Source organism: Neoarius graeffei, chromosome 7 (genome assembly GCF_027579695.1).
Source record: "Neoarius graeffei isolate fNeoGra1 chromosome 7, fNeoGra1.pri, whole genome shotgun sequence".
In the NCBI taxonomy this organism is placed as follows: domain Eukaryota; kingdom Metazoa; phylum Chordata; class Actinopteri; order Siluriformes; family Ariidae; genus Neoarius; species Neoarius graeffei.
Genome location: NC_083575.1, coordinates 26089425 through 26101700, shown reverse-complemented (window position 1 = coordinate 26101700; position 12276 = coordinate 26089425). Strand labels below are relative to the sequence as shown.

The window sequence follows — 12276 nt, the reverse complement described above, 5'->3', positions numbered from 1 at the left end:
TAATAAAGACATTACTTTACAGAAGTCTGATCTGTATTGATAACATGATTACTTTAGTATATACAAATGTGACTAGCATCATTACAAAGCCCTGGTTCCACTCTTTAAAATATGTTTCATATCTATGCAGTGGGCGGCACGGTGGTGTAGTGGTTAGCACTGTCACCTCACAGCAAGAAGGTCCGGGTTCGAGCCCCGTGGCCGGTGAGGGCCTTTCTGTGTGGAGTTTACATGTTCTCCCCGTGTCCGTGTGGGTTTCCTCCGGGTGCTCCGTTTTCCCCCACAGTCCAAAGACATGCAGGTTAGGTTAACTGGTGACTCTAAATTGAGCGTAGGTGTGAATGTGAGTGTGAATGGTTGTCTGTGCCTATGTGTCAGCCCTGTGATGACCTGGCGACTTGTCCAGGGTGTACCCCGCCTTTCGCCCGTAGTCAGCTGGGATAGGCTCCAGCTTGCCTGCGACCCTGTAGAACAGGATAAAGCGGCTAGAGATAATGAGATGAGATATGCTCATTTTGAAATTTGATGTCAGCAACACATTTCAAAAAAGTTGGGACAGGGGCATGTTTACTGCTGTGTTGCATCACATCTACTTTTAACAACACTCTGTAAACATTTGGGAACTGAGGAGACCAGTTGCTGTAGTTTTGAAAGAGAAATGTTGTCCTATTCTTGCCTGATACAGTATACAACTTGAGCTGCTCAACAGTTTAGGGTCTCCTTTGGCATATTTTGCACTTCATAATGGGCCAAATATTTTAAATGGGAGACAGGTCTGGACTGCAGGCATGCCAGTTTAGCACTCGGACTCTTTTACTACGAAGCCATGCAGTTTTAAAATGTGCAGAAAGTGGTTTGGCATTGTCTTACTGAAAGAAGGAAGGCCTTTCCTGAAAAAAGATTTTGTCTGGATGGCAGCATATTGCTCTGAAATATGTATATATCATTCAGCATTAATGATGCATTCCCAGATGTACAAGCTACCCATGTCATGTGCACTAATGCCCCCTCATACCATCACAGATGCTGGCTTTTGAACTGTGCACTGATAACAAGCTGGATGGTCCCTCTCCTCTTTAGCCTGGAGGATGTGGTGTCCATGATTTCTAAAATGAATTTCTATTTTTGATTCGTCAGACTTCGGAACAATTTTCCACTTCACCTCAGTCCATCGTAAAAGAGCTCGGGCTCAGAGAAGTCGGCAGTGTTTCTGGATATTGTTTATATCTGGTTTTAACTTGCATTTGTGAATGCAGTAATTAAGTGTTTTCACAGATGATGGTTTTCCAAAGTGCTCCTGAATCCATACAGTGATTTCCACGACAGACACGTGTCTGCTTTTAATGCAGTGTCTCCTGAGGGCCTGAAGATCACAGGCATCCAATGTCAGTTTTCAGCCTTGTCTCTTGCATACAGAGATTTCTCCAGATTCTCTGAATTTTTTAATGATATTATGTACCATAGATGATGTGATCCCCAAATTCTTTGCAATTTTACATTGAGGAACGTTATTCTTAAATTGTTGCACTGTTTGCTCATGCAGTCTTTCACAGAGCAGTGAACCCCTCCCCATCTTTACTCCTGAGAGACTCTGCCTCTCTGGGATGCTCTTTTTATATCCAATCATGTTACTGACCTGTTGCCAATTAAGCAAGTTTTTTTTTTTTAGCATTACACAACTTTTTTAGTCTTTTGTTGCCCCTGTCCCAACTTTTTTGAAATGTGTTGCTGACATCAAATTTAAAATGAGCATATATATATATATATATATATATATATATATATATATATATATATATATTTTTTTTTTTTTTTTTTTAACCCAGTAACATTTCTCAGTTTCAACATTTGATATGTTGACTTTGTATTATTTTCAATGAAATATAGGGTTTCCATTATTTGCAAATTATCGCATTCTCTTTTTATTTACAGTTAACACAGCATCCCAACTTTTTTGGAATTATATATATATATATTGCTAATACTTCATCACATAGATAAATAGCTAGCATCATTGTTATGTTGTTTCAGGTGGTATGCAACTCACCTTGCTTCAATGAATACTTTGTCAGCAATTCATACAAGAATCGGGGATGTGAATTTAGATGCAATTTGTATCAAGCAGGTTAAGCTCCTCTCATATACTACGCTACCTCAATCCTGAATTTAGCCATTGGTCACCACTGAAAATAAGGCTATGGCCATGTTCAGAAGCAATACAGAAAGATTCTATCAGACTCTCCATTTTCCCACAGTTGCAGGGTTGTTCAACATATTCATGCAGAAGAAGGATGGTAGTCTTCATCTCTGCATTGATTACAGTGACTTGAAGTGAAACACAGTAAAACAGATACTCTCTATTTTCTAATGTCCTTGGCCCTGGAATAGATCAAAACAACCAGTATCTTCAACAAGCTTGATTTTCATTGTACATGAAAAACTTGATCTAAATCAGAAAAAAAAAAACATTGAGTGGAAGACAGCCTTCAATCCAAAACTTGAAACACTATGAATACTTCGTAACACCACCATCAACAGTCAACAGCCATCAGTAGAAATGGACATTTTCAGGCAAATACCTATTTTTATAACCATTCTCTGACTTATGAAGGTCAACACACTTCTCCCTCATTTAGTTTGTGTGTTCTCTCTTATCTTTCCCATGTTGATGGATGACTAAGAGAATTTGGCATCTGTGTCACCTCATATTTGTACCCCAGTGAATCAAGAAGTCATGGATTACAGCTTGAAAGTTTCTACGTTCTCTGATCAACTCAAAATGCACAATTTAAATGAGAAACATACTTCAGTTACATTGTGTTCACTATAATTTCCAGGGGCACCAATAATAGTGGCACATGTTTCTTTAAAATAATTATTTCTTGATGAGGGATTTGATTTTTTTTTTCTGAATAAACTTATGTCAATTAAAGGTTGGATTTTCTCTTTTTTTTCAGTGTGAGATGAAACTACATCACCAAAAGTTGGATTTTTTTCTAACCCTTTTTACTAATCCTTACAGGGGATGCCAATAATTGTGGAGGACACTCGATATATCTTTTTAGTATTACATTTATTTCTTTAAATGATTAAATTTGTTATGCCTTTTGTATTTGAGATGAATAGGAATTTTTCATAATGACAAGTTAGATTATTGCCAGCAATGAGCTTTCCTCCTCTGTACTGCCTAAACGAAATTCCTGTTGGCAGAACACATGCAGTCTCTCAAGGGCATACAGTTCCATTAATATGATTATGACTGCCATATTTCCAAGCCATATCTCTCACTTCAGGAAATTAAAGTCTTACCAAATATTGTATAACTAATAGAAAGTAAGTGATCATTCCTGTCAATGGCTGACATAGGCAAGTTTTAGTGTTCGCTTTTGGGGAAAGGATGAAAATGTTAAATATCTGAAATTTTCATCATGCGCTGCAGGTGTAGAAGTTGAGTAATAAGTGAAGGCTCACCTCAGAGTTACTTTCCCCACTTTGAACTTTATTGACAGTAGCAATATTATGACGGGTAACTTAACCTGTAGCAAAAATAACTCGGTAAGATTATCGACTATCCACCTACAGGTTCTATCAGTACGTCTACATGTTTGTGCCTTGTAAAAACAACTCACTCATCAACTCAGTTACCATAAACAAATGTATCCTTAGAAACGCACGGCTATTTTTCAGAGATGAGATGAGATTTCAGTTAACCCTCTCTATCCTTATCCACAGTGGATTATTGTTGGAATCAGACCAAACATCATCAACTGTAAGGAATCCCCCAGGCCATGAAGTCAACATGCATGAAATATGTTTATAGGTCTGTGAATTGGAAAATCGAAAGGTAATCTACATCTGCATATATTAAGGATAAAGGATGTTAGATAGTAAGTGCACATGGTTCTATTATGACCAGCTACTACATCTGGAATTATCATGATGCATTAATGCACCTACAATGCTAAGAAAAAGGGAAAAAATGGAGGAGCTGTTAGACATGTCATTACAGTAGTGGGTGTGTTTTTAATCCCAGATTAGAAACACAGCTGTTTTGTTCCATCGCACATTTTGAACAAAGTACTTCTTAGTTCTGTGTGTTTTATGAACTACATATATATAAATGACCTAACTGTACTTTTTATTTTCAACATTTATAATAGTGCCATGGTGGTGTAGTGGTGATCACTGTCACCTCACAGCAAGAAGGTTCTGGGTTTGAGCCCAGTGGCTGACAGAGGCCTTTCTGTGTGGAGTTTGCATGTTCTTCCCATGTCTGTGGGTTTCCTCTGGGTGCTCCGGTTTCCCTCACAGTCCAAAGACATGCAGGTTAGGTTAATCGGTAGCTCTAAATTGACCGTGAGTGTGAATGGTTGTTTGTCACAATGTGTCAGCCCTGTGATGATCTGGTGACTTGTCCAGGGTGTACCCTGCCTCCTGCCCATAGTCAACTGGGATAGGCTCCAGCTTGCCCACAACCCTGCACAGGATAAACGGTTATGAATGGATGGATAATGCATTCCTCTGTTTAGTCCATTTGCTATCCTTTGGAAGCACAAGCTTCAACACTATAGACAGCGTAAATATGTTACTGTATTACTGCAATATACAGTATCTACACAGTAATACTGTCCCTTCTAATAAGAATTAATCTTCTTAAGTCCAACTTGGATCATCGTTCCCTCTATTGTAAAATGTATAAGGCATATGCACAGATTTTTTTTTCTTTCTGTGTAGATCAACCTGTAACATACGGCTTAGAAAAGGTTTCTGACAGGCTGATCTGAAACTCAAAGAATTCGAAAGGTATCAATAGAGCTGCCCTATTTTCCATTCAAAGCAAAGCTTACCAACTCGAGGGGATATTCTTAGCTGTGTTGAGAACATGCACCAAAATAACAATGCATGAGGCATGCAGTGTGAGAGCAGTGCTGATTAGACTATTGCACTTCAGAGCTTCATTAAAAAAAAAGAAAAGAGAAAAGCAATCTTCTGAATTTCATATTCACTTCACAATATCTGTGGCAGTTTTAAAACAGACACTGTCACTCCAGCCAACAAAATCCTAACAAATTCAGGTGGGCAATAAACATCACTCTCAAAAAGCTCTTTATTCATAGTTTTCTTTAACATTATGTGCATCTTTGCTGATTGTGTCTGAAAGAAAGAGCTCCTCATATACTGATACAGCACAATAACAAGCAGGTGTGATCGGAATTTGTTTTGACATATTAATCATGTTTTCTCCTCCGACACAATGCTGCAGATGCATCCCCCCCCCCCCCCATTTCCCCAAAATAGATGGGTTTTGACTGGCATGCAATTTCAAGCTGGTTAAAAAATAAATAAATAAATAAATAAATAAATCCCCCTAAACTAAGTGTTGAAGGGATAACATCCCTTGACAGTGACCTCCTTGAATGATTACAGGTCGATAAGATTGTGTCACAATTTCAGATTGGGGTAATTGGAGTGCCTGCTTGAGTAACACATGACATGAGTGACACATATGGTAACCAACCCCAAAACCTCCAAAACAATGTTCAATCACACTAGCTCAGCAGCCAAACTTGCACATCACCACTGAAACATGCATGCACGCGATGATGACTTCATTATGTGCATACACAGTTGCGCCACTTTGTGGGAAACAGAAAGAAAAAAAAACCCAGCAGGATTCATCCACTCCTGCTGTAGATATTTTATTTATTGATTTTTTTAAAAGTACTTTTTTCTTCCATGTTCACAAACTTAATCAGTATACAGTGGATATAAAAAGTGTACACACCTCATTAAAATGATAGGTTTTTCTGATGTAAAAAAAAAAGAGCCCATGATAAATAATTTCAAAACTTTTCCCACCTTTAATGTGACCTATAACCTGTACAATTCAATTGAAAGACAAACAAATCTGTTAGGGGAAAAACATAAAAAATAAAAAATGCACAATAATCTGGTTGCATAAGTGTGCACACCCTTAAACTAATACTTTGCTGAAGCACCTTTTGATTTAATTACAGCATTCAGTCTTTTTGGGTTCACACCTGCCATCAATTAAAATGACTCTGATTAACCCCAAATAAAGTTCAGACATTTACTCCGTTGCATCCTCCAGCAAAAGCCAGGGTTCACAGAGAGCTTACAAAGCATCAAAGGGATCTCATTGTTGAAAGGTATCAGTCAGGAGAAAGGGGACAAAAAAACTTCCACGGCATTAGATATACCATGGAGCACAGTGAAGACAGTCATCAAGAAGTGGAGAAAATATGGGACAACAGTGACATTACCAAGAACTGGACGTCCCTCCAAAATTGATGAAAAAACAAGATGAAAACTGGTCAGGGAGGCTGCCAAGAGGCCTACAGCAACACTGAAGGAGCTGCAGGGATTTCTGGCAAGTACTGGTTGTGTACTACATATGACAACAATCTCCTGTCTGGACTATGAGGTAGGGTCAAAGAAAAACATCCAGACCCGGCAAAATTTTGCAAAAAAATAAATAAAATAAAAAATAAATTTTCCCAAAAGCATGTGGGAAAATGTGTTATGGTCTGATGAAACCAAGGTTGAACTTTTTGGCCACAGTTCCAAAAGGTATGTTTGGTGCAAAAACAACACTGCACATCACCAAAAGAACCCCATACCCACGGTGAAGCATGGTGGTGGCAGCATCATGTTTTGGGGTTGTTTTTCTTCAGCTGGAACAGGGGCTTTAGTCAAGGTGGAGGGAATTATGAACAGTTCTAAATACCAGTCAATTTTGGCCCAAAACCTTCAGGTGTCTGCGAGAAAGCTGAAGATGAAGAGGAATTTCATCTTTCAGCATGACAATAACCCCAAAAAAGTTCTGGAATGGCCCAGCGAGAGCCCAGACCTAAATCCAATTGAAAATCTGTGGGGTGACCTGAAGAGGGCTGTGCACAAGAGATGCCCTCGCAATCTGACAGGTTTGGAGCGCTTTTGCAAGGAAGAGTGGACAAATATTGCCAAGTCTAGATGTGGCAGGCTGATAGACTCCGACCCAAAAAGACTGAATGCTGTAATTAAATCAAAAGATGTTTCAACAAAGTATTAGTTTAAGGGTGTGCACACTTATGCAACCAGCTTATTGTACTTTTTTTTATGTTTTCCCCCTAACAGATTTATTTGTTTTTCAATTGAATTGTACAGGTTATAGGTCACATTGAAGGTGGTAAAAGTTTTGAAATTATTTATCGTGGTCTCATTTTTTACATCAGAAAAACCTATCATTTTAACAGGGTGTGTACAATTTTTATATCCACTGTACTGTAGTTTGTATGCCAATTCAGAAGCATGCCAATTCTACTGATTCTGTTTTTCTGTTGATGAGAAAGCACACGTGACCTCTGGTACAACCGTAAACACCCATCTTGTTTCAAAGGGTCTCAGATAAGCAAAACATGGCAGGAAAGATGGACTGCGATTGATTCAGAGCTCATGGTTATATTTTGTTTGGTTTTTTTTATGTCTTTTAATCAAATTCTTCCCTACAGCTTTACTTTAATCAGAATCATTTGGCCTCAGTGGGACGGCCTGCTGCTAATCATGAACGATCAATAAGTGTTATGGCAATGAGATAACAGTACCTATTAACTTTTACTAGTGGTTAAGTAAAATTTGCATTTATAGATGAATAATACGCCTGAAGCAATCTATTCACGCTATTAAGTCATGGTTATGGCTACATCATGTTTATGTATACCTTTTCTATCTGACATCATGCAGTGCATGTGATAAACAGTTCATGTCTCCTGTAATCATGTCTCCTGATTACCATTGGACATCTGTTTATATAACTTGATGACTAGCTTAAATGCAGTCTATAACAGTAATTTTTTTTATTCAAGTCATTATTAGCTTATCCGGCCGACAGGCACTGAGTTTATGCCATCATCTGTCATCCGTCATCTGTCTGGCATCGTCCACATTTCACAAAAATCGCTTCTTCTCTCTCAATTCTTCACTGATTTTTATTCTTTTTGGCATGAAGGTAGGTCTGCCTTAGGTGCATATGGCTTCTACCCAAATTTGCATAATTGCAATTAATAATGAAGATATGGAGTAATTAAGCCCTAATGAGCAGTTTCCACATAAATTGCTTCTTCACCTTCAATTCTTCACCGATTTTGATTCTTTCTGGCAAGAAAGTAGGGGTACTTTGGCTGCATATAACTGCTACCCAGATTTGATTAATTACAATTATAAATGAAGTTATGGACTAATTAAGCCTTAATGAGCAGTTCAACAAAAATCGCTTCTTCCCGGTCAATTCCTCGCCGTTTTGGATTCTTTCTGGCAAATAGGTTGGTATTCCTAGGGTGTATATTACGGAAGCCGCGAGAGGCCCTTCATATAGTCTTTTTTTATTTACCTTGTTATCCCAAGATAACGACATAATTAATTCAGGATCTCAAGAAAACAACACAACTAATTCGAGATCTCGAGAAAACAAAACCGTTATTTCGAGATCTCAAGAAAACAAAACAATTATTCCATGATCTCGAGAAAACAAAACAATTATTTCATGATCTCAGCTGGATCACTGTATCTCCGTTGGTAGAGACGAAGCCGGGCCAGTCTTCTGCGGAGGTGCCGCAGACTGATTTTGAAATTATCCCTTATTAAAAGACTTAATGCAATCTCTCCCTGTGTCAACCCCTGATCAAAATATTGCCTTATTAGGTGATCGATTATTCCAGACATTCTAATGACCAAAGTTGCGTCTATACAGAATGAGAAATAGCCCCAAAGTCAGCATATCACAAGTCTCTTGGCGCACCTGAATGAACCATTTCTCAGCTGTTTACTCGAGATCATGAAATAATTGTTTTGTTTTCTCGAGATCACGGAATAATTGTTTTGTTTTCTCGAGATCACGGAATAATTGTTTTGTTTTCTCGAGATCTTGAATTAGTTGTGTTGTTTTCTCGAGATCCTGAATTAATTATGCCGTTAACTCGGGATAACAAGGTGAATAAAAAAAAATGATTATATGAAGGGCCTCTCGCGGCTTCCGTAGTATATAGCTTCTATATATAATTTGTATAAAGTGTATATAGCTTGCAACATTTATTGCGTAAGGTGGCCCACTTTAGATCGTTCCTTCTGGACTAGACGGGGCTGGAGTGAGCTACGCTGTCATTGATGGTCTCATTTTATCATGATCTACAACAGGTTAAAGTACGCAAATGAACAAACTACTGCATATGTATTTTGAACAATACAAAATATGTCAAATGTTATAGTGCTGGAAAGGAAAGTAACATGCTAACAAAAGTGCATACAATAAAATGTTGGGTAATAGTTATCAAACAAAATGACAAAGCTTCAACATTTGTTTTCAGATTAAATAAGTCTGTAGTTTAAGGACTTAATGGCAGGTAAAAGTTATCTTACAGTCATAACTTTTTGGATGTTCAGAAATGCTCATTTAAAATTTGGTCAATATAAATTTTCATTAAAGTAGTGGATCAGTTGAAGATTTTTTTTAATGCATACTGTATGCAATTTGCCCTCCTCCATTTTAACCCCACCTATCAATGGACCACCACTGACCGTTCTCATAACAGCCACAGCATTGATATAGTAGTGACGTTATTTAATGGTGCACTGCTCAGAGAGTATCATGTGCAGTGCTTTTGCTGGGATTTACAAACACCTCGATATTGCTAGGTTGAGTTTCACACTGATATATGAATAATGTACAGTGCTTTAGCTGCCCTAAAACTGCATTCATAATGAATCAAAAGGCAGGGTACCAAAAAACTGCTAGTAATTGTATGGCTAAACCATGAACCCGACTGCAACAGAGAGCTAAACCAGATGAATGCAGGTTTAAATCCCAATTCAAACTTCTTGACAACAGTGTAATGACCTGTACGATCTCATCTCTTATAGTGCTATAGGTATTTTGTGAAAGTGCAACTGGGATTTAAACAGATAATGTTGAAACCACTGAATTTAGGAAAATTCATTTCCATTCGCCAATCTACCTGCGCAGATGTGAAACAGGCTAAGACAATGTAATTTATGCACAAACATGATGGGAGGCAAGCAGCAGAGGCTCATGTCTATAGATTTTGTTGGGACAGGATCACATTAGTAAAACAAATTAATGTGTTTTGCCAGGTATCAGCAAAAATTCCACCCCAAATGCCAGACAGGAAATTAGACCAAAAAAACCCCCCAATAATAATAATAATAATAATAATACGGGAAAAAAAACAGATTTCTTCTTTTTCTCAGCCTTTGCATGGGAAACTTGGTCACACTTGATAATCCCCTTTCCTAATCTTTGCAACATACTGTATGGTTCTGTACATGACAGAGACAATAGCTGAACTTGCACAACTTGCCTTTGTTTGTGGAAAATTTAGATTATTTCCGATAAAATATCTTGATGGCCAGAGTATATTTTAAATAAGCTCAAGGGGCAAGACCATGACCCGTCATTAAATATCCTGTTTGCTGAACCTTCTGCTACATGACTCCTGCCACAATGGGACTCCATTTGCCCTTGGTGCAGTTCCCATTTTGACCACTAGTTGCAATAATATCTAAACAGAACATCTATCCATTATCTGTGACCGCTTATCCTGTGCAGGGTTGCAGGCAAGCTGGAGCCTATCCCAACTAACGATGGGCGAGAGGCAGAGTACACCCTGGACAAGTCACCAGGTCATCACAGGGCTGACACATGGAGACAAACAACCATTCACACTCACATTCACACCTACGGTCAATTTAGAGCCACCAATTAGCCTAACCTGCATGTCTTTGTTCTGTGGGGGAAACCGGAGCACCCGGAGGAAACCCACACAGACATGGGGAGAACATGCAAACTCCACACAAAAAGGCCCCCATCAGCCACTGGGCTTGAACTCAGAACCTTCTTGCTGTGAGGCAACAGTGCCAACCACTACACCACCGTGCCACCCCTAAACAGAACAGTGAGTGTATTATTCTCCAACTGTGCAAATCAATGGAACATCAAATACTTTTTTTTTAATTGCTGGTCATTCAAAAGTGGTAATTAAAGGAGAACTGAAGTCATTTTTAAAACTTGCTTTATTTCTTAGTTAACGTGTTATTCAATTACATTTTTGGTTTTAGTAACCTTATATCGGGACTCGTATTGGCAACTAATTGCAATTAAATATTATACTTATCGGCCTATTCGGTTTTTAGCCATGTTGAATTTAGTTCGTTTGGTCCACGGCGGGCGTCGCTTATCCACACGATCTTCACGAGACTTGTGCGAGACTTCGAAACGTGAAGTGTCAGCCAGGTGTCAGTGCCGCCATTTTGAAAACTGTTTTCCAAATGAAGTATTGCACAAAAACGAGTTTAAATGACGATAACTGCCTACTTTTTACAAACTTTCCTGATTGCTATCAAAACAAACAAAACTTCCGGCTCGATTACGTCAGCATTCGAAAGAGGGCGCGCATGGCTTTTGAAAACGTTGGCAGATGTCAGTCACTTTGATTTCCACTGTACGTTTTACTTCCGTCCTACGACGTCTCGCACAGGTCTCGACGAATCTCGTTTATGGCCATTGCTTTGGCATATGGACTGATATATTACAGAGCATATTTCAAACACTCATAACTTGCCATAGCAGTGACAAAACAGCTATCAAAAATGCATTCCTATATTTAATAAAATGAGTAAATAGAATTTTGAGAATAAAAAAATTGTCTTCAGTTCTCCTTTAATATTTCAGTGAAATATATAATATATGGAGTTGTACATGAGTTTATAAAAATGAAGATTTGCTAAAAGACAGATGTATATGTTCGGGCTCTGCCCCACCTACCCTTACACATGAGCCGCCACTGGAAATTACGTATCTACTGTACAATAATGATTAACTGGATCTTATATCATTTTCATCCTGAATACATAAGCAAGAAGTGATTAATGTGTTGTGTATCAGAATAAAACCTCCCTCCGAGAGCATCCTGCCATTACCGCTGTCAAAATAGAGGCTTTCACATTATTGTTAAATGATGCTTTGTTTTGACACACCATAATTAGTATTATTTTAGAAACTCTGACAGTTGACTTGGAACACTTTCAGTTTCCATTTTTTATTAAAAATAGAAGAGGCAACTCTGGGATTTTGCGATGGATGAATACTCAGACTGGTACAGTTCCAGAAGCTTCAAAGCAAGGGTTCTCAGAGGAGCCTATTTATATGTATGCAGTGGAATAATCTCTAAAGATCTGCGACTGCTGTAGATACAAATTGAATCA

At 38.3% G+C, this 12276-nt stretch overlaps 1 protein-coding gene across 1 annotated transcript in view; it reads right to left on the bottom strand.

The window, feature by feature from the left end:
* Positions 1-12276, bottom strand: part of csmd1a (CUB and Sushi multiple domains 1a) — an 800422-nt gene that overhangs the window by 702377 nt on the left and 85769 nt on the right. The window lies entirely within an intron of this gene.